The sequence below is a fragment of the Phyllobates terribilis genome, unplaced genomic scaffold (genome assembly GCF_046119375.1).
Source record: "Phyllobates terribilis strain yellow unplaced genomic scaffold, ASM4611937v1 Scaffold_29__1_contigs__length_15306474, whole genome shotgun sequence".
In the NCBI taxonomy this organism is placed as follows: Eukaryota; Metazoa; Chordata; class Amphibia; order Anura; family Dendrobatidae; genus Phyllobates; species Phyllobates terribilis.
This window is the reverse complement of record NW_027362789.1, coordinates 10,285,905-10,305,996: the sequence shown is the minus strand read 5'-3', so window position 1 is coordinate 10,305,996 and position 20,092 is coordinate 10,285,905. Positions and strand designations below refer to the sequence as shown.

The 20,092-nt window shown below is 46.5% G+C and overlaps 3 non-coding genes across 3 annotated transcripts; all 3 read left to right on the top strand.

Annotated features, from left to right (window-relative positions):
* The first annotated feature begins 11,711 nt into the window (after positions 1–11,711).
* Positions 11,712–11,901, top strand: LOC141178742 (U2 spliceosomal RNA). Its single transcript, XR_012254859.1, has one exon. It is a non-coding gene; the product is annotated as a U2 spliceosomal RNA (small nuclear RNA).
* A 1,098-nt stretch (positions 11,902–12,999) lies between these two features.
* LOC141178740 (U2 spliceosomal RNA) lies at positions 13,000–13,189 on the top strand. Its single transcript, XR_012254857.1, has one exon. It is a non-coding gene; the product is annotated as a U2 spliceosomal RNA (small nuclear RNA).
* Positions 13,190–14,287: 1,098 nt separating this feature from the next.
* LOC141178727 (U2 spliceosomal RNA) lies at positions 14,288–14,478 on the top strand. Its single transcript, XR_012254851.1, has one exon. It is a non-coding gene; the product is annotated as a U2 spliceosomal RNA (small nuclear RNA).
* The last annotated feature ends 5,614 nt before the right edge of the window (positions 14,479–20,092 follow it).

Here is a 20,092-nt window from a genome sequence, read left to right as displayed (position 1 = left end):
CGTAGCATACTTCTCAGTCTTTCTACCCAGTCCCACAGTGACATGCCATCCCCTGAAAACTTGGGAAGATGGCTGAGCATAGCCCCCAGGGGTATATGGGTCCGATCGGACCCAGCCACAGACTGATCCCCCATCTCTGCGTCTGAATGTTGCATCCTGCCGACTACGCCAAATGTAATGCAGGTGCGGGAATGCAACGCACAGAGACACAAGGCGAGAACAGTCTGAGATGAAAATAAACAATTTTATGCAACAGGTATTCTGAACAAGGGATTAGTAACAAGGGTAATGAACAGTAATTCAATATATCATCAAAAGGCAAAATCTCTCAAAATAAGACGCAGTCTCTCAAAGTAAGGTGAAGCCTCTCAAAGTACGGTGAAGTCTCTTAAGTAAGGTGCAGTCTCTTTAGTAGGGTGAAGTCTCTTAAGTAAGGTGAAGTCTCTTAAGTAAGGCGAAGTCTCTTAAGTAGGGTGATGCCCTCAGTCATGGGAGACACCACGTAAGTTCTTTAACTGTACATTTGGCCCTAGCGGGGGTCATCGGTTATTCCCGCTAGGCCGTGAGTCTCTTCCGCATGAATTCAATTAGATCACGTTGTGCTCCTTTAGTCCCAACCGTTCCCCTCCCAACCTGATTATCTAAACCCAATTGTCCCCGGTACTGTGGGTGAACAGTAGAATTGACGGCCCTGTTCAAGTATGCAGCTCCTCCGCTTCCGCTGGCGTGACTTTCCTGGGGCAACCGTCTCTCAACTCCTCTCTGCTTGGCTGTTGGAGGCAGTCTCTCGAGCCTTGGATAGGGGGGTCCAGGCCTCGTCTGTCGGCGGGCGACGTCGGGTTCCGCGAACTCACTCAGCACCGCAATTAGGTTCCTAGTCTCCTCAGCAGGCACAGCACTCAGGTAACATCCCCGAGATATCCGGAGCTCTTTTACCGGTGCCCGGCTGTGGCACCTCACAGGCCTCTGGCTTAGGCCTGTCACGCAGGGTTTCTATGGATGCAAGGAACACATCTGCTCCTTTCTGCTGCTTGGCGCCAAAGACCCCTCAGGTTTGGCGCGCTGGCCTCTTATTTTCCGGAACTCCTTCCTGGAAGTCACCTGATCAGGTCCAGCGTCTGAACTTGCTCTCCCTGCAACTTCCCTTGCATATCTTGGTTCCACTTGACTGCATCTGGCCAGTAGATGGCAGTCTCTTTCCATCCTTGAAACATCATGTAGAAGTTCTTTTACAAGCTCTCTTGACTGGGCTACAATCACTGACTCACTCATCTCACCTGCACCTTAAAAACATCTCCAGAACCCCCATTTTCTCACCTTTGATACTGCAAAAACTCTTACTGTCGCTCTTATTCACTCTCGTCTGGACTACTGCAACTCTCTTCTAATCGGTCTCCCTCTAAACAAACTCTCTCCTCTCCAATCCATTCTGAATGCAGCAGCCAGGGTCGTATTTCTTTCAGGCCGCTTCACCAACGCCTCTAACCAGTGCCAGTCATTGCACTGGTTACCCATTCACCACAGAATACAATACAAACTCATCTCTCTCACCCATAAAGCCCTCCACAGTTCTGCACCACCCTATATCTCATCCCTCATTTCTGTCTATCACCCCTCCCGTGCCCTCCGTTCTGCAACTGATCTAAAACTAACATCCTCCTAAATCCCAACCTCACAGGGGGAGGGGATTTTACCACCTACCTCCACCCTTTCTGGGATAAATTCCATACTGGAAATATTTTTCAAAATGCACAATATACATCTCTACATTATCTGCTAGAGGAGGTAGGCATAGTGGACCTATGGAGAATACGGCACCCTGATGTCAGACAATATTCCTGTTACTTCACCTCCCATCATTCTTTGTCAAGAATAGACCAAGCTATTGGCTTTGAATCAATCATACCCTATATTAAATCAGTGAGGTATCTGCCAAGGAGTTTCTCTGACCACTCGCCTATACAGGTATAACTGCAGATGGGTGCTGTGAGGTCTCTGGGGGAATATACATGGCACATCAATCCTTTTTGGCTGCAACTAATTGGTCCTACTCTTAGCTCTAGAATCTTAGAATATTTTCGTTTTAATGATGGGTCGTCATCTACGAGATTTATATGGGATGCTATGAAAGCATATGTACGGGGAATACGCATAGGGGAGATAGAATCATAGAATGGTAGAGCTGGAAGGGACCTCCTGGGTCATCTGGTCCAACCCCCTGCTCAAAGCAGGATTCACTAAATCATCTCAGACAGATGTCTGTCCAGCCTCTGTTTGAAGACGTCCATTGAAGGGGAACTCACCACCTCTCGTGGCAGCCTGTTCCACTCATTGATCACCCTCACTGTCAAAAAGTTTTTTCTAATATCTAATCTGTGTCTCCTCCCATTTAGTTTCATCCCATTGCTTCTAGTCTTTCCTTGTGCAAATGAGAATAAAGATGATCCTTCTACAATGTGACAGCCCTTGACATATTTGTAGACAGCTATTAAGTCTCCTCTCAGTCTTCTTTTTTGCAAGCTAAACATTCCCAAATCCTGCAACCGTTCCTCATAGGACATGGTTTGCAGACCAGTCACCATTCTGGTCGCTCTTCTCTGAACTTGCTCCAGTTTGTCTATGTCTTTTTTAAAATGTGGTGCCCAAAACTGTACACAGTATTCCAGATGAGGTCTGACCAAAGAGGAGTAAAGTCCGATAATGACTTCACGTGATCTAGACTGTATGCTTCTGTTAATACATCCCAGAATTGTATTTGCCTTTTTTGCTGCTGCATCACACTGTTGACTCATGTTCAGTCTATGATCTATTAGTATACCTAAGTCTTTTTCACATGTACTGTTGCTTAGCTTTATTCCTCCCATTCTGTATATGCTTTTTTCATTTTTATTGCCCAGATGTAGTACTTTGCATTTTTCCCTGTTAAAAACCATTCAATAAGATAAAATCCAAAATAAAGGAGTTAACCCAAAAATTACAACAGAATGTTTGCAAAAAGGAGGCACAAGTAGAATGAAATGGGAAAATGCACAGAAAATATTGCCTGATCATTTGCTATCATTAGCTTCTCAGAAACAACTGTTTGTTAAGCAAAGATACTTTATAAAGCAAGGGTCTCAAACTCGGCTGGGTAGATGGTCCGCATTCTTTGCATGACAAAATGACATTTTTAGTGATATCATTTTTTTTCTATACACCTTTTGAATTTGTCCTCATCTTGTATTAACCCCTTTACAGCCCATGACGTACTAATACGCGTCTGTGCCCTGGGCTTTAAGAGCCTGACCCTTATTAGTACGTCATGGCGATCGTGCGCGCACACAGGCTGTGCGGGCGCGATCGCCGCCGGGTGTCAGCTGATTGTCACAGCTGACACCCGGTACTATGTGCAGGGAGCGGTCCCGCACCGCTCCCGGCACATTAACCCCCGCAATGCTGCGATCGAAGTCGATCGCAGCATTGCGGTGGCAAGGGGAGGTGATCGCAATACTCACCTCCTCTTCCGGCCTCCAGCGCTGTCTGCCGCGGCTTGCCGGGTGTTGCCAAGATGACCCGATGTCGTCATGACAACATCCGGGTCACCAGACAGCAGGAAGATTGTTTGGTCATGCGCAGTGCATGACCGAACAATCTTCTCACTGTGCAGCGCTGACTGCCTGCATGGCTCAGGGATGGTGATCCATCCCTATGCTATGCAGGCGATCAGAATAAAAAAAGTGAAAGTCCCAGAGTGGGACAAAGTAAAAAAGTGAAAAACCTCTCAGAAAGTGAAAAAAATTTTTGAAAAAAATTGTAAAAATATTTAAAAAAAATAAAAAAAATAATCCACCAAAAATTAAAATATAATGTACCCATCAATAAATATTATTATGAAAAAAAAAACAAAACAATAAAAGTACACATATTTGGTATCGCTGCGTCCGGAACGACCTGACCTATAAAACTGCCCCACTAGTTAACCCCTTCATTGAACACGGTAAAAAAATAAATAAATAAAACAACGAAGCCAAAAACAATGCTTTATCATCATACCGCCAAACAAAAAATGGAATAACACGCGATCAAAAAGATGAATATAAATAAAAATGGTACTGCTGAAAACGTAATCTTGTCCCACAAAAAGCAAGCCGCTATACAGCTCCATAATCCGAAAATTCAAAAAGTTATAGCTCTCAGAATAAAGCGATGCAAAAAAATAATTTTTTCTATAAAATGTCTTTTATTGTGTAAAAGCGCCAAAACATAGGAAAACGATATAAATGTGGTACCGCTGTAAACGTACTGACCCAAAGAATAAAGCTACCTTATCAATTTTACCACACGTGGAGTAGAATAAAAAAAAAAAAAAACAATTCCTGAATTGTAGGTTTTTGTTTATTCTGCCTCCCAAAAGCTGGAATAGAAAGCGATCAAAATATGTCACGTGCCTGAAAATTTCAAAAGAAAATCGCCGCACTGTGGTCTAATGGTGCTCAAGTAGGGGGCCGAACCCGCAGATATATGAAAAAAGCCTTGGCACTCGGAATGTTTCCAAATGTGAAAATTTTATTATTGCAGTCCAAAATATTATAAAACGTTTCGGTCTTAGTGACCTTCATCAGTTAACTGCAAAATGTAACATAATGTGAGTACAGAAAATACAATACATATATTAAATACAATAGACATTCAAATTTTATACATGTAAGGGACAGGACCACTGACAAGGAAAGACAACGTGAGGATGGTAATTAGGAGGGATAGGGGACAGGGATGCGGATCTATAAGCAGCGCTCAGTAGATTAAGGCAGAATACACATACCGCATGTTAGAATGTGGCTAAGGATACTGATATTCACTCAGTATGGACGATAATGGTAAGGACCACCTAGAATCAATAATATAAGTGAGCATGTATACAGAAGCTAGTATGTTACACAGGGAGTGCTGTGTTAGTGACAGAGGGCATTACCTTATTGCTTCATATGACCTGGATGGCGCCAGAACGCGGTGTCCACCGCTTGTTGTGGTAGCCAGTGTGTGTGAGAAGGTTCTCATTTATGCAGGAGCTAATAGAGCCCTGCGCAGGTGCTGCTGGGGTTAATTAGCGTGCACTTGGGAGGCTGAGCGCGCGGGACCGGAAGTAGCTCGATGACGTCACCGGAAGTGACGTTCCCTAGTGATGATTGCGTTCCACAGTCACTGTGTTTGCGTTCCAGCTAGCAGGAAGCGCTAGTACGTGCTAGTAGAGAAGAGGGGCGCTTTCCTGGACTAGGGTATAACTGAGTAGGGCTTTCAGAGAGGAGGAGGAGGAGAGGACCAAGGGTAGGGAACATCTGAAACAAAAATAATCGCAATTAATATCATGATATACTGAACAAAATCGCACAGCTTGAAAAGGATAATAGTTGAACTATAGTAGATGAATAATTTATATACAGTCTATTCACATAAGTGCCTAAAACCAGAAAGCTGTAAATTTATACATAAGGCATTTTGCAATGAGCGGTATGTATACAATACTGCGTTAGTAAATAAGTCTATGTACCTGTGTCTGCATTACATTGTGTGTCTGCATTTCATTGTGTGACACCTGTATGTATACAAATGGTGATCTAGTTTTCCTCGTGTGGATGTTGGATATTCATGTACACAGATACACCTACATATTCCCATTAATGTATATACGTACATGAAAAACGTACAGAGAAAAGTGTATAGAGAAAATATAGACATAAATCCCAGCATATTATTACATAGGTGCTAGATGACTGTCTGGGCTGTCTAGACAATGGGTGAGTATCCATTAGGTGAAGGATAGTAAGTCGTATTCGCGGTTGAGGCCTTTGGGTGATAGAGACTCTAGAGTGTGTATCCAGAAGGCCTCTCTCTGTTTAAGGAGGCGGATACGATCGCCACCACGTCTTGGTTGTGGAACCTGTTCTAGGACTTGATACTTCAGTTGAGATATATTATGTCCTTTACTGATAAAGTGGTGTGGAATGGGTAGTAATAGGTTTTTGCAGCGGATTGTGGACTTGTGTTTAGAGATCCTGTCCCTAACGGATTGGGTGGTCTCACCTATATATATCTTGCCACAAGGGCATTTGATAAGGTATACCACAAAGGAACTTTCACAGGTGAAGTAGCCTTTGATGTGAAATTTCTTACCCGTATATGGGTGGTGAATGGTATTTCCTCGTAGGACGTTATTGCATTGTCTGCATTGGAGGCATGGGAATGTGCCGGTTTTGGGGTTCTGCAGGAATCGTTGTGTGGGTCCCTGTTTGGTGACGCCTATATCTGCCCGAACTAAAGAATCTCTGAGATTGCGGGCCCGTTTGAAGCAGGGCAAAAAGGGCTTCTGTAAGCTAGGGATAGTAGGATAGCCTGAGCGCAGTATATTCCAGTTTTTTCGGATTGTTTTATGTAAAACATATGCATAGGGGTGAAAAGTGTGGACAAAAGGAATCCGGTCGGAATTATCGCTGCGAGGCCGATGCTCTGTTTGTTGAATTGTTAGTAAAGATGGAGGGTATCCTCTGGAGATGAACTTAGAGCCCATTTCTTGTAGCCTTTGATGGCGTGTACTGGGATCTGATACTATCCTCTCTACTCTCTTGAGCTGGGACCTAGGGATAGATCTTTTGATATGTGCCGGATGATTGCTGGAATAGTGGAGTAGTCCGTTGCAGTCCGTCAGTTTAGAATACAGGTCTGTGGAGAGGAAGCCATCGTCATCTTTGATGACGACAGTGTCCAAGAAGCTGGTCATAGGTGACAGTAAAACCTAGATCAGGCCAGGCTGTGTTGAGGAGGTTGAAGAACGTGTTCAGGGTTTCGGGGGTGCCATTCCAGATGCAAAAGATGTCATCAATGTATCTCTTCCAGAGTACGGAATGTGTCTGGAAGAGAGGGTTAGTATAGACGACCTGGGTCTCGAAGGCTGCCATGTAGCAGTTAGCATACGGTGGCGCTACGTTCGAGCCCATAGCCGTCCCTTTGACCTGGAGATAGTACTTATCTTGGAACATGAAGTAGTTTTTGTGAAGTACTATGGTGAGTAGGTCAATTACCAGGTCAGTAAGTCTAGGGTCAGTGTCGGACTCCTTAAGCAGGGACTCCACCGTGTAGATGCCCTGATTATGAGCTATAGAGGTATATAGATTCTTGACGTCAAATGACACTAGAAGAGAAGCGGCGGGAACTTGTTGTAGATCAGATAATGTTTTCAGGAACATATCGGTGTCTAGCAAAAAGGCCGGGGTTTTCTGAATCAGGGGTGTGATGATTTTCTCGAGAAATCTGGACAACGGAGAAAAGATGGAGTCGGTGGAGGCAACTATGGGTCGTCCGGGTGGGTTAGTCAAGTCTTTATGTATCTTGGGTAGTATATAGAAAACTGGAGTGATAGGGTAAGTTTTGTTGAGAAATTCACCTGTCTTACTGTCGATAATACCCGTTTCTATGTATCTATTAACTGTAGTCCTAATGAGGTTGGTGAAGGAGGTGATAGGGTCCTGAGGGAGTTGTCGATAGGTAGTCGTGTGATGCAATTGACGCTCTACCTCCCGGATATATTTGTCTCTATCCATGATCACTATAGCCCCTCCTTTGTCAGCGGGCTTAATGATCAGGTCTTTGTCATTTTTGAGGCTATTGAGAGCCTGTTGGTCCAGTGCAGACAGATTGGGCTCATAATGGAGTTTCCCTCTGTCTACACTGGTCCTTAGGTCTCTGAAGGCTGAGTCTACGAACCCAATAAAGGTTTCCAGAGCATGTGAGCCATGGGGAGGCCTCTACATACTTTTGTTGAATAGTCCCAGACTCTGAGATGTGATAACCACGTCAGTGTTAATTCTCGTGGTGGTTGGGTTTTTTGTTAAGGAGGGGAGGTCGGTATCCATGAAATGAGTCTTGAGCCTAAGAGAGCCTAAGAGAGTGGTAGAAGCGTTGTAGCTCCAGCCTCAAAAATGACAAAGACCTGATCATTAAGCCCGCTGACAAAGGAGGGGCTATAGTGATCATGGATAGAGACAAATATATCCGGGAGGTAGAGCGTCAATTGCATCACACGACTACCTATCGACAACTCCCTCAGGACCCTACCACCTCCTTCACCAACCTCATTAGGACTACAGTTAATAGATACATAGAAACGGGTATTATCGACAGTAAGACAGGTGAATTTCTCAACAAAACTTACCCTATCACTCCAGTTTTCTATATACTACCCAAGATACATAAAGACTTGACTAACCCACCCGGACGACCCATAGTTGCCTCCACCGACTCCATCTTTTCTCCGTTGTCCAGATTTCTCGAGAAAATCATCACACCCCTGATTCAGAAAACCCCGGCCTTTTTGCTAGACACCGATATGTTCCTGAAAACATTATCTGATCTACAACAAGTTCCCGCCGCTTCTCTTCTAGTGTCATTTGACGTCAAGAATCTATATACCTCTATAGCTCATAATCAGGGCATCTACACGGTGGAGTCCCTGCTTAAGGAGTCCGACACTGACCCTAGACTTACTGACCTGGTAATTGACCTACTCACCATAGTACTTCACAAAAACTACTTCATGTTCCAAGATAAGTACTATCTCCAGGTCAAAGGGACGGCTATGGGCTCGAACGTAGCGCCACCGTATGCTAACTGCTACATGGCAGCCTTCGAGACCCAGGTAGTCTATACTAACCCTCTCTTCCAGACACATTCCGTACTCTGGAAGAGATACATTGATGACATCTTTTGCATCTGGAATGGCACCCCGGAAACCCTGAACACGTTCTTCAACCTCCTCAACACAGCCTGGCCTGATCTAGGTTTTACTGTCACCTATGACCAGCATAAAGTAAGCTTCTTGGACACTGTCGTCATCAAAGATGACGATGGCTTCCTCTCCACAGACCTGTATTCTAAACCGACGGACTGCAACGGACTACTCCACTATTCCAGCAATCATCCGGCACATATCAAAAGATCTATCCCTAGGTCCCAGCTCAAGAGAGTAGAGAGGATAGTATCAGATCCCAGTACACGCCATGAAAGGCTACAAGAAATGGGCTCTAAGTTCATCTCCAGAGGATACCCTCCATCTTTACTTAATTCAACAAACAGAGCCTCGGCCTCGCAATGATAATTCCGACCGGATTCCTTTTGTCCACACTTTTCACCCCTATGCATATGTTTTACATAAAACAATCCGAAAAAACTGGAATATACTGGGCTCAGGCTATCCTACTATCCCTAGCTTACAGAAGCCCTTTTTGCCCTGCTTCAAACGGGCCCGCAATCTCAGAGATTCTTTAGTTCGGGCAGATATAGGCGTCACCAAACAGGGACCCACACAACGATTCCTGCAGAACCCCAAAACCGGCACATTCCCATGCCTCCAATGCAGACAATGCAATAACGTCCTACGAGGAAATACCATTCACCACCCATATACGGGTAAGAAATTTCACATCAAAGGCTACTTCACCTGTGAAAGTTCCTTTGTGGTATACCTTATCAAATGCCCTTGTGGCAAGATATATATAGGTGAGACCACCCAATCCGTTAGGGACAGGATCTCTAAACACAAGTCCACAATCCGCTGCAAAAACCTATTACTACCCATTCCACACCACTTTATCAGTAAAGGACATAATATATCTCAACTGAAGTATCAAGTCCTAGAACAGGTTCCACAACCAAGACGTGGTGGCGATCGTATCCGCCTCCTTAAACAGAGAGAGGCCTTCTGGATACACACTCTAGAGTCTCTATCACCCAAAGGCCTCAACCGCAAATACGACTTACTATCCTTCACCTAATGGATACTCACCCATTGTCTAGACAGCCCAGACAGTCATCTAGCACCTATGTAACAATATGCTGGGATTTATGTCTATATTTTCTCTATACACTTTTCTCTGTAAGTTTTTCATGTACGTATATACATTAATGGGAATATGTAGGTGTATCTGTGTACATGAATATCCAACATCCACACGAGGAAAACTAGATCACCATTTGTATACATACAGGTGTCACACAATGAAATGCAGACACACAATGTAATGCAGACACAGGTACATAGACTTATTTACTAACGCAGTATTGTATACATACCGCTCATTGCAAAATGCCTTATGTATAAATTTACAGCTTTCTGGTTTTAGGCACTTATGTGAATAGACTGTATATAAATTATTCTTCTACTATAGTTCAACTATTATCCTTTTCAAGCTGTGCGATTTTGTTCAGTATATCATGATATTAATGGCGATTATTTTTGTTTCAGATGTTCCCTACCCTTGGTCCTCTCCTCCTCCTCCTCTCTGAAAGCCCTACTCAGTTATACCCTAGTCCAGGAAAGCGCCCCTCTTCTCTACTAGCACGTACTAGCGCTTCCTGCTAGCTGGAACGCAAACACAGTGACTGTGGAACGCAATCATCACTAGGGAACGTCACTTCCGGTGACGTCATCGAGCTACTTCCGGTCCCGCGCGCTCAGCCTCCCAAGTGCACGCTAATTAACCCCAGCAGCACCTGCGCAGGGCTCTATTAGCTCCTGCATAAATGAGAACCTTCTCACACACACTGGCTACCACAACAAGCGGTGGATACCGCGTTCTGGCGCCATCCAGGTCATATGAAGCAATAAGGTAATGCCCTCTGTCACTAACACAGCACTCCCTGTGTAACATACTAGCTTCTGTATACATGCTCACTTATATTATTGATTCTAGGTGGTCCTTACCATTATCGTCCATACTGAGTGAATATCAGTATCCTTAGCCACATTCTAACATGCGGTATGTGTAGTCTGCCTTAATCTACTGAGCGCTGCTTATAGATCCGCATCCCTGTCCCCTATCCCTCCTAATTACCATCCTCACGTTGTCTTTCCTTGTCAGTGGTCCTGTCCCTTACATGTATAAAATTTGAATGTCTATTGTATTTAATATATGTATTGTATTTTCTGTACTCACATTATGTTACATTTTGCAGTTAACTGATGAAGGTCACTAAGACCGAAACATTTTATAATATTTTGGACTGCAATAATAAAATTTTCACATTTGGAAACATTCCGAGTGCCAAGGCTTTTTTCATATATCTGCGGGTTCGGCCCCTACTTGAGCACCATTAGACCACAGTGCGGCGATTTTCTTTTCAAAATATAAAAAATAACCCAACCCAAAAAGTTTGGTTGATTAGTCTGTGGCATTCTTTTAAACTGTTGCTTATGGCGGTCTCTGTGAGCTTCTCAGTGCCGTTCAACCAGCCAGGTATCCTGCCTGCAGTAGATGGAATGTGGCAATGGAACACTGGCTGCGCGGGTCATAATAGGCTCTGAGCCTTTATATACCAGCGCACGGCAGCAGCCACCTTCAGTCTGCTGCTGGACAGCCAGCAGCAGCAGGAAATGTAAGTAATCAGCAACACTCCTGCTAAGGGTAGACAGCTGCTCGTCCCCCCCTTAATTGGTTCTCCTCCCTTCCACCGGTGTTGAGGCGGGTGGGAACAGCAGGGGGTGAGGGTGCTGTGCTAAAATAGTTGGAGTCATGCAGATCTAAAACGCGTGGATTGCTGCAGCAGCAAGCCGAAAAGTGCAGGCATGTAAGGGATCTAGAGGTTGACAACATGTCTTCTTAACGGGGGTCCAGGTGGCCATCTCCACAAATGGACTTTTCAGGATCCGAGGGTGGCACCGTAGGCCGAAACCAATTCTGGTTATCGCTTCTCGGCCTTTTGGCTAAGATCAAGTGTAGTATCTGTTCTTATCAGTTTAATATCTGATACGTCCCCTATCTGGGGACTTATATTAAATGGATTTTTAGAACAGGGAGATGGTAAAAGAGCTTGCTCTGTCCACTCCACGCATTGACCTGGTATTGCAGCATTTCCAGGACCAGTGCACTCATTCTTTAATGCAGTTTCTAAAATCAGAAAGAATTGAATTCAATGCTTTTTGTTGCTTTTGCTTGTTTGTCGGATTTTTGGATGGACTTTTTGGCTTTGCTTTTCTTCTCCTCATTGTATTTTTCATGTTAAAAGTTGCAGAAGCCAGATGACAAACTCATTTTGGTTCAACTTCAGCAACTTTGCATTGCATAGCCATGTACTGTAATGCAATGCTATCTATCTAGCTCTCCCTCTTTACTTCCTTTTGGATAAACAGCCATATTAGGCAAGCATTTTGGAGCTTTCACCTAACTAATTACAGGTGGTGAGATAAGCTGCACAATATAATTGTTCTTTCAGTATATTGTTGCACACACACCATCTATTTAGCAAATGCCCTTGTTATCAACAGCAGCCATTTAAACTCACCTGAGCTAACAGGTATGTGCGCTGGTTACTCTGCTGCACTTAAAATGTCTTTTTTGGCTTGCTCCAATGCCTTTTCTGAAACGTTGTCTCCCTCTGGTGGAACACTGACTTCTTTCATTTAACGCCTGCAGACAATAAAAAATAACCCAACCCAAAAAGTTTGGTTGGTTAGTCTGTGGCATTCTTTTAAACTGTTGCTTATGGCGGTCTCTGTGAGCTTCTCAGTGCCGTTCAACCAGCCAGGTATCCTGCCTGCAGTAGATGGAATGTGGCAATGGAACACTGGCTGCGCGGGTCATAATAGGCTCTGAGCCTTTATATACCAGCGCACGGCAGCAGCCATCTTCAGTCTGCTGCTGGACAGCCAGCAGCAGCAGGAAAGGTAAGTAATCAGCAACACTCCTGCTAAGGGTAGACAGCTGCTCGTCCCCCCCTTAATTGGTTCTCCTCCCTTCCACCGGTGTTGAGGCGGGTGGGAACAGCAGGGGGTGAGGGTGCTGTGCTAAAATAGTTGGAGTCATGCAGATCTAAAACGCGTGGATTGCTGCAGCAGCAAGCCGAAAAGTGCAGGCATGTAAGGGATCTAGAGGTTGACAACATGTCTTCTTAACGGGGGTCCAGGTGGCCATCTCCACAAATGGACTTTTCAGGATCCGAGGGTGGCACCGTAGGCCACAACCAATTCTGGTTATCGCTTCTCGGCCTTTTGGCTAAGATCAAGTGTAGTATCTGTTCTTATCAGTTTAATATCTGATACGTCCCCTATCTGGGGACTTATATTAAATGGATTTTTAGAACAGGGAGATGGTAAAAGAGCTTGCTCTGTCCACTCCACGCATTGACCTGGTATTGCAGCATTTCCAGGACCAGTGCACTCATTCTTTAATGCAGTTTCTAAAATCAGAAAGAATTGAATTCAATGCTTTTTGTTGCTTTTGCTTGTTTGTCGGATTTTTGGATGGACTTTTTGGCTTTGCATTTCTTCTCCTCATTGTATTTTTCATGTTAAAAGTTGCAGAAGCCAGATGACAAACTCATTTTGGTTCAACTTCAGCAACTCTGCATTGCATAGCCATGTACTGTAATGCAATGCTCTCTATCTAGCTCTCCCTCTTTACTTCCTTTTGGATAAACAGCCATATTAGGCAAGCATTTTGGAGCTTTCACCTAACTAATTACAGGTGGTGAGATAAGCTGCACAATATAATTGTTCTTTCAGTATATTGTTGCACACACACCATCTATTTAGCAAATGCCCTTGTTATCAACAGCAGCCATTTAAACTCACCTGAGCTAACAGGTATGTGCGCTGGTTACTCTGCTGCACTTAAAATGTCTTTTTTGGCTTGCTCCAATGCCTTTTCTGAAACGTTGTCTCCTTCTGGTGGAACACTGACTTCTTTCATTTAACGCCTGCAGACTATAAAAAATAACCCAACCGAAAAAGTTTGGTTGATTAGTCTGTGGCATTCTTTTAAACTGTTGCTTATGGCGGTCTCTGTGAGCTTCTCAGTGCCGTTCAACCAGCCAGGTATCCTGCCTGCAGTAGATGGAATGTGGCAATGGAACACTGGCTGCGCGGGTCATAATAGGCTCTGAGCCTTTATATACCAGCGCACGGCAGCAGCCACCTTCAGTCTGCTGCTGGACAGCCAGCAGCAGCAGGAAAGGTAAGTAATCAGCAACACTCCTGCTAAGGGTAGACAGCTGCTCGTCCCCCCCTTAATTGGTTCTCCTCCCTTCCACCGGTGTTGAGGCGGGTGGGAACAGCAGGGGGTGAGGGTGCTGTGCTAAAATAGTTGGAGTCATGCAGATCTAAAACGCGTGGATTGCTGCAGCAGCAAGCCGAAAAGTGCAGGCATGTAAGGGATCTAGAGGTTGACAACATGTCTTCTTAACGGGAGTCCAGGTGGCCATCTCCACAAATGGACTTTTCAGGATCCGAGGGTGGCATCGTAGGCCGAAACCAATTCTGGTTATCGCTTCTCGGCCTTTTGGCTAAGATCAAGTGTAGTATCTGTTCTTATCAGTTTAATATCTGATACGTCCCCTATCTGGGGACCATATATTAAATGGATTTTTAGAACAGGGAGATGGTAAAAGAGCTTGCTCTGTCCACTCCACGCATTGACCTGGTATTGCAGCATTTCCAGGACCGGTGCACTCATTCTTTAATGCAGTTTCTAAAATCAGAAAGAATTGAATTCAATGCTTTTTGTTGCTTTTGCTTGTTTGTCGGATTTTTGGATGGACTTTTTGGCTTTGCTTTTCTTCTCCTCATTGTATTTTTCATGTTAAAAGTTGCAGAAGCCAGATGACAAACTCATTTTGGTTCAACTTCAGCAACTCAGCATTGCATAGCCATGTACTGTAATGCAATGCTATCTATCTAGCTCTCCCTCTTTACTTCCTTTTGGATAAGCAGCCATATTAGGCAAGCATTTTGGAGCTTTCACCTAACTAATTATAGGTGGTGAGATAAGCTGCACAATATAATTGTTCTTTCAGTATATTGTTGCACACACACCATCTATTTAGCAAATGCCCTTGTTATCAACAGCAGCCATTTAAACTCACCTGAGCTAACAAGTATGTGCGCTGGTTACTCTGCTGCACTTAAAATGTCTTTTTTGGCTTGCTCCAATGCCTTTTCTGAAACGTTGTCTCCCTCTGGTGGAACACTGACTTCTTTCATTTAACGCCTGCAGACTATAAAAAATAACCCAGCCCAAAAAGTTTGGTTGATTAGTCTGTGGCATTCTTTTAAACTGTTGCTTATGGCGGTCTCTGTGAGCTTCTCAGTGCCGTTCAACCAGCCAGGTATCCTGCCTGCAGTAGATGGAATGTGGCAATGGAACACTGGCTGCGCGGGTCATAATAGGCTCTGAGCCTTTATATACCAACGCACGGCAGCAGCCACCTTCAGTCTGCTGCTGGACAGCCAGCAGCAGCAGGAAAGGTAAGTAATCAGCAACACTCCTGCTAAGGGTAGACAGCTGCTCGTCCCCCCCTGAATTGGTTCTCCTCCCTTCCACCGGTGTTGAGGCGGGTGGGAACAGCAGGGGGTGAGGGTGCTGTGCTAAAATAGTTGGAGTCATGCAGATCTAAAACGCGTGGATTGCTGCAGCAGCAAGCCGAAAAGTGCAGGCATGTAAGGGATCTAGAGGTTGACAATAGTGTTGAGCCACCCCCGTAGTGTTCGAGTTCGGTTCGGTTCGTCGAACACCCGTGTGTTCGCCGAACTGTTCGTCGAACTGTTCGTCGAACACCTTCGAACACCGTTAAAACCAATGGCAGGCAAACAAAAACACATAGAAACACATAGAAAACACCTTCAAAGGTGTCCAAAAGCTGACAAACTGCTCAGAAGACATAACTAACACATGGAAAAGTGACAAGTACATATAGTCATGCGAAAAGAAAAGAGGTGGAGGAGTAAAAGGAGGGGGAGACACAGATATAGGCATGTCATGCCCTTCTAAAATCCAAAAAGTGAGAAGCCGACACGGCCAGTCCGTTCCTGCCCGTGCCACCTCCATGTCGCCGGGTTTGTGCCAGAGCCGCGGTGGACCCTGACGGCCAGCCCCCCTCTCCTAATACTGGTGCCTGTCCGCTGGTGGGTCGAGCCCCCCGCGGTGGGGGGGAGTAACATCTGCAGAAGAAAGACCATCTTCCAGCCAAACTAACATGTCTACTTCTTTTCGTGGACAATGTGATACGATCCCTTTGTTACGGACACGCCCATCGCTACAAATTCCAGATGAGGCACAAAAACAGCAGGTGCTTCAGCGGATATCAAGTGGTCCTTCAAGTGGGCTCTCCTCCACCTCAACTTCAACATCACAAATACTCCAGTCCTCAGAGGTGTCACCCCAATCGCACTTGCTTCCTCACAGCTCCCAAGTCTCCAGCTGCCCGTCTGAGTATGGGGTAACACAGATGGTTGAGTCTGCACAGCTGTTTACTCATACTATAGCCTGGGAAACGGAGGTCTGCTCCAGAGCTTCTGTTAATCCAGACGAGGAAATGATCTGCACTGATGCCCAGAATCTTTATAAGTCGGATCCAGGACCAGATGAAGAAGGTTCTGAGCATAATGTAGACCCTTGTTCCCAAACTGTAACTCCTGTTGGTGGAGACAATGATGAAGACGATGATGAGACTCAAATACCTGATTGGAGCGACAACTTGACTTTTCGGTCAGGGCAGGAAGAGGTTGGCTTTGAGGACGACGGGTGTGATAACACACAGGGTGATGATGACAAGGTTGGAGATCCCACTTACTGTCAACCCACAGTCAGCCAGTCGATGAGGTCACCTGGGCCTTTGCCTGGCCTTTGGGATGTCGCGGTGGTCGGCTCCCTGGCCCGTACCCTGGGGTCACTCTTTAAAAGGGTGGATAATTGTTAATTTTATAAGAGTTTGTGACACCACCTGTGGTATCTGGTGAGATGCACCAGCGCTGCAGCTGTCCACTGAGGCCCGTGATAAGGCAGCTCGATGGTATAGCTCCCCACAGGTGGAGCTAGGTCTCAGGGCAGCGTATGCAGGGGGAATGCAGGACAGGCGAGACCCAGCTGGGTCAGAGCAAGAACGGAAACGGACACGGTAGTCACTTCAGTACCTTTTACTGGAGGAAATTCAGGCACATCCTGGAGCACTGTAGGGTGAAGGGTGCATATCAGGATCCTCCCCAATGAGCGGGTGTAGGGCCTCCTGTTTCTTGCCTCTGCGCAGTAAGTTTCTGACCTGCCTGGAGCTAGGCCTAACTTTGTCTCTGTCCTGCGCTGGCTGACCTTGTGGTAGGGCCTTCTCTTGAAGTTCACGCTCCCAGTATGCGGGGCCTAAGCGTCTCCTGGCTCTGTTACGTATCAGCACCTTAGCGATCCTGGGACTTATAGTTCTCCAGGGATTCCGGTTATGCCTTACTGGGTCATAGAGATCCCGGTAAGCTCGGATCCGGTGTCCGGTAAATGCTTCGGGGTGAGCTGGTTAAGCTCCTCTGCCCCTTATGTACTAACTAGCCACTCGCCTTCGGCCTACTCGGGCCCTCAATAGGCTATACACACTAACGGCAGCTTGCCGCGCTTCACCGATCTTATGACGCTGGCACACCTTAAGCTCTATCTGGGCTCCCTGAATCTAGCTAGCAGGAGCCTCGTGCTCCACTGCTGAACTATTAACTGAGTTCTCTAGACTAGACTGAGCTCCACTGCAGACTGACCTCTCTTAGGCTTCTCTACTGCAGGAACTCTTCAGGGGAACTGAACTGCCTAGCTCCACCTTCCCTATTTATATCCCTAACGGGCTCCCTCTGCTGGTCTGAGGTGGAAGGTGGAGATGTGTGAATGTTTATGGGGGCCTCTTGTGGAGGATTCCATCAATACACTCTTCTAGGATCTGTGATACCAAGCGCAGCGGGGCGTCACAGATGCTATTGACGACGAGGTTAGGTTGCGCCTTCCTGGACAGAGACGGAGTACTGGAAGCACGTCAACAACTGCATCCTCAACCACAACTCCGCCTCTGACCACAAGTCGTAGTGGCTCTTCAGGTCGCATGGGCTCTAAGCCTTGCATAGCCTGGGCATTTATTCAGATCGATAAGGATGACCCAACTCGTGTTATCTGTAATATTTGTCACCAAAAGCTAAGTAGAGGCCAAAAAATCCATAGTTTGAGTACTTCATGCATGTACCGTCACATGGATATGAAGCATAAGTTGCAGTGGGAAGCTCACTGTGCTACAATGCGGCCTAGCAGGCTGGGCCAACCACCGTCTGCCCCATCTTGTGCATCCGCGGCCTCTTCATCCTCTGTGACTGGGGGGACAGCAGTCACACATGTTTTTGGACGCAGACCTGCCACCTCTTTACCTGCAACAGCCAGTGTGATTGGCAGGTCGTCAGTTCATTGGGAAGTGGAAACACCTGCTGGTGTTGAGAGCTCTCTGACATCGAGAGCACCACCTTTGGATCAAGGCAACCTAACATGTCCGCCTGCATCTTCCTCACAGACCGGCAGTTTGCCAGGGACACCCTACTCAACCCCGTCAAAGCACAACAGCCAGCCCTCGGTCCCTCAGATGTGGACAAGTAAAAGACAATTTCCTCCTAGCCATGAGAAAGCTAAGAGGTTGAATTTCACCATCTGCAAGCTCTTGGCTACAGAAATGCTGCCTTTCCGCCTGGAGGACACAGTGGATTTTTGAGACCTTATGTCCGTCGCAGTGCCCCAGTACCAGATGCCCAGTCGGCACTACTTCTCAAAGAAAGGTGTGCCTGCGCTCCACCAGCATGTCGCACACAACATCACCGCTTCTTTGAGAAACTCTGTGTGTGACAGGGTGCATTTCACCACAGACACTTGGACGAGTAGGCATGGACAGGGGCGTTACATGTCGCTGACAGGGCACTGGGTAACTATGGTGACAGCAGGACAAGGGGCTGCTGTCCAAGTCTTGCCGTCCCCACGAGTTGTACGTCAATCCTCTTTATCTAGAAGTTCCTCCACTGCTTCTGCCTCCTCAACCTCCTCTCGGTCCTCCACCTGCACCCAAAGCCTGTCTGGTAATGCCACCTGCTTTCTAACTGCGCACCTCCTTACTATGCTGGCAGCAGGGCTCAACGGCATCAGTGTTTACTTTGAAATGTCTGGGAAATGTGAGTCACACAGCTGAGGACTTGTGGTCAGCTCTGGAGACCCAGTTTCATGAATGGTTGTCTCCACTGGACCTGCAACCAGGGAAGGCCGTGTGCGACAATGCTGCAAACCTGGGTGCGGCCCTTCGCCGGGGCAATGTTACACACGTGCCTTGTATGGCTCACGTGTTGAACCTGGTTGTCCATAAATTTTTAGCCCACTATCCCGGACTAGATGGCCTTCTGCAGAGGGCACGGTCGCTGTGTACTCACTTCCGCCGTTCGCATCCCGCAGCTCAACGACTTACATCTCTACAGAAGTCGTTGGGCCTGCCAGTTCACCGGCTGAAATGCGATGTGCCGACACGGTGGAATTCAACTCTGCACATGTTGCAGCGACTGTGGCAGCACCGACAAGCCCTGGTGCAAAAGTTTCTGAAGTATAGCCTGGGCCAACGAGATCCAGAGGTGGGGCAAATCACACAGCAGGAGTGGTCTCAGATCAGGGACCTATGAAGTTGACGCGCCCCCTGGGCCGTGGGGTACCCGGAGCCGGGCCGGTAGACGCTGGGGGTTGTAGTCACTGTGGCGGTGACCCGGTCCGTGACCCAGGGCGGTCAATCCAACGGTAATTTGTATATATGGATTTTATAATGTCCGACTACGCCACCTGTGGAGTGCGGCCAAAGGGGCCGCCGCTGCGGAACAGTCCTCTGAAGCTGGTGGTTTTGCTGTAATGGTATTATTACTCACCACAGGAAGAGTGTAGCTTCAGGGCAGTGTGGGTGGATGATGGTGGTTGTAGTGCAGGGAGTCAGTAATGAACACAGAGTCCGTGTGATGCAGTCCCAAGATCTTTACTCACAGTTGTTGCAGTCCAGATTACAGGTACCAGAGCTATCTCACCCGTCGTGCTGTGCGTACTCAGTGAGGGGCTCAGTCCACCCCCAGATAGCTCCGGAGTACTTAGCAGGACCCCCTTCTGTGTGTCCTTTCTCTGGCCTTCTCCCTGCACCTCACACCCAGTGACACTTCTATCCGGTATCCTCGGGCCTTGGCGGGCGACTTGTGTTCCGTCCCCTGGGTCCTATGTGGCTACCTTCTTAGTGAGACTGGTGTGGACTTTTGCCTGCAGTACATGAA